Raw genomic sequence first — 3,355 nt, 5'->3', positions numbered from 1 at the left:
GGCTACCCACAGAGGACATGACTGCAGCAGAGCGATGGCATAATGGGGCTCATGCTGCAACCTGCACTTTGGTGGAGCAAACGATAGGCATCTTGTAAATGAGGTTCCGGTACCTCGACAGGTCCAGTGGGGCACTGCAATATAATCCCCAGAGAGTGACACACATCATCGTAGCTTGCTGCGTGCTACACAACCTGGTGCTGCAATGGGTGGAGGACCTGCCTGAGGAGGAGATGGATGAGTTGCAATTCTCCTCCGATGAGGAGGACATTGAAGGAGATGACGGTGATGAGGCTCTTGAATGCATGGATGCCGACGATGAGGCATCGCACTAGTCAGACAAGGCAGGTGTGCTTGGGAAGCCCCCATAGCTACAAGATTCAGGGAGGATGATGTCGAGATGCAGTGAGGACAGTCCTGACATCCTCACCTTGCACCTGTGAACGTTTGGCACCAGTCTGGCTGATAGCAGTGCATACAACCTCAGTGCTTAGGCTCATGTCATGGAGATGCAGCGGAGGCCTTAGTAGTCAATCGATTCCAAGAGGATGATGACAACGTGCAGTGAGGACACTCCATTGATCTTCACATTGCCTCTGTGAATGTCTGACTCCTGTCTGGTTGAAGGCAGCTCGCTTGCGCTCTGTGATTAGGGTCATATCATGGAGATGCAATTGTGAAATTTTAAATGCATCTGATCCTTTGTCAGCCTTCAACACCTGTGCCCTTCAGGACCATACCATCAATGGACACAGCTGCTGAAGAGATGGGGGGCCAGCCCCAGCTCAAAGGTGCTGAGAGCACACAGAGAGAATGACAGAACTCTGTGACGCCTGCCCACTACATTCTGGCAGCAATGACAAGCACCATCGAGGTGCAGGCATCACTAATGTGTCCAGTGAGTGTGAAACCGAACTTTCACTTTGCTCTGAAGGTTACACACTGTGCAGGGAAGAGACCCTGAACTGAGATACCTGCCTTTATTTTGTGCAGGTACCAAGGTTTTATATCTGAGTGACACAAACACTGCTCAGCATAACAAGAAGCCATGGACAAGAAGACATTCTTGGGAGTTTATTTACAATAGTGAACATATGTACAAGTGATTAACACCCAGGCCCAGGCTGTGCAACTACATCTTCTTAACCTTCCTAACCCTGCCACTATATCTTGGTGCTCCCCGGACATCCACAGCCGAGGTGGGGGCAGCCTGCTGACTGCTACTCTCTGTCTGTGATGACCTTGGTGGGTGTCTTCTGGAGGGCCAAGACCTGGAGGGCCCCAGCCTGCTGTGGGCCAGCTGCTCCCTGCCTTGGCCTGCAGTGCTGGAGCTGCGGGGTTCACAGGAACAGAGGATTTGGATCAGCTGGACGCTTCTGGAGTCACCTGGGTGGATGGCCCTGGGGTGTCAGCTGCTGGTTTTCCTCTCTATGGGTGTCCGATGGCCTCTGGCTGACTCCTTGAGGAGAAGGGAAAGCTGGAGTGAGATCAAGCTGCTCCGCATCCCTCTTGTGTTGTCAATGTTGAAAGCCAACTGTGGCATCAGCGATGGAGATCATGAAGCCTGTGCAGCATTGCAGGACCAATGCCTTGGACCAAGGTCTCCATGGCGGTTGCTATCATGCCAGTGTTGACTTCAATGCCTCAGCATGCTGATGCTATCACCTCAGCCTGATGGGCCTGTGAGTGTGTGAGTTCAGAGTGATGTGATGCTTGACTTACCCTGGCGGCATGGATTCATCCATTTTCTGCACTGGATGGCCAATCTCTTGTGTGCAGAGTTGGCGCTGACCACCTCTCCTACTGCTTCCCAAGTCAGAGTGGTAAGACTGATGCCTCCTGTGGCAAGGGTCGGAGTAGAGGACTTTGGGGTGGGCCTCCATGGTGTCCAGAAGGTGTCCCAGGGATACATCACTGAATCGGGGGGCTGCAATGTTCCTGGCTTTTGGGGCTGTGTCTACAGTGGAGCAGCCTTGGGCTTCCAGCATTGAGAAATGTGTGCGCGCGACTGCATTTTAAATATGGAGCCCGGTGTGAGGAAACGACGAGGTAATGGCGTTACGGGCCAATTGGAGGCCGGCCTACAGTGATCCGGCAGCTTTCCCATGACTGCATAATTTATGAGGTGGGAAAGGAACCATGCAGCACAAAAACCCACCATTGTGGCCAGCGAGTAAAACGTCTTTTTTCACACCCACTACCAACCACACTTAGTGCAAATCTGGGACTATTCCGCCCTATTCCAAAGCCTCCAGTTCTGCTGTTTTGTCACAGGCACCATATACACTGCTGTACAGACAGTTTAATTAATTTTAATAGAGCACTCCTCTAATTTTATTTTTAATCAATTTTTAATATTTTTGTTTTGTAATTCTATTCCTTGCCCTTTTATGTCTTTCTTTAGTTTAGTCTGCCCTATGTTTTCCTTTCCTGTATCTTTTGCATTTAGGCTTGTTTTATTTTTCCTCAATCCATGAGAAGGGCATGACTCAAACATATTCAGACTATAGCAAGACGCACAAGAAGCTGTAAAATGATTACCTTCTAGGCAATCGGGTACTTACAATTTCAAGATTGCAACCGGCATTGTGAATCATTATAAAAAAATAAATTTTGAGATGGAAATTGATTTCTGCAATTAGGCTTCTGGCTGGCCTTCAAGCAGTGCAAGCTTCTACTGTTTTATTGCTAAAGTTGAAAATTATAGATAACCCATTAGTTGGCTATAACTGGAGGCACCTGTTACAAAGACAGATGTTACATGGATCAGAATCCATTGTTTTCTGGGAGCAAAGGAAATGACTTGCCAGATGTTGCTAGAAGGATAACTGGCAGATATTCCATAGTTTCTGATGTAATAGTTAATTCTTCATTTGAACTTCTGGAGACTAATTTTGAATTCCTCATAACATCCAAAGATGCGATACATTACCTTTACCACTCACGCTAATAATGAACTGATTCACCTAATTCCATAGCTGGTAAAATGTGGAACTCAACAGCGCAGGGTGGGAAGGTCTGCTTTGAAACCTGCCCTATGTTGAGCCAGCTGATCTCAGCTAAGAAGCAACGAGAACAGCATGACTCCCCTAAGCTTCCACTCAGTAAATATGGGGAAATCAAGACAGCGTCTCTGCTGCTAATTGCTATTTAACAATCCTGCTGAAAACGCACATGTGTGGCACATGTTATATGAAGACAGATTCAAGCTTACATGGAATAACCTTGCTTACATTCACTCTGTGGGCTCACATATTAAGAATGGCCATTTCACCCTATGGAATGTTAACAGGACAAAGGAGAATGAAGAAAGCTGGAGACAGGAACAACTCATACCAATAACAGACCTTTGATA

The sequence above is a fragment of the Cetorhinus maximus genome, chromosome 4, assembly GCF_964194155.1.
Source record: "Cetorhinus maximus chromosome 4, sCetMax3.hap1.1, whole genome shotgun sequence".
Lineage (NCBI taxonomy): Eukaryota > Metazoa > Chordata > Chondrichthyes > Lamniformes > Cetorhinidae > Cetorhinus > Cetorhinus maximus.
The sequence above is the reverse complement of the archived record's forward strand: the minus strand, read 5'-3'. Positions refer to the sequence as shown.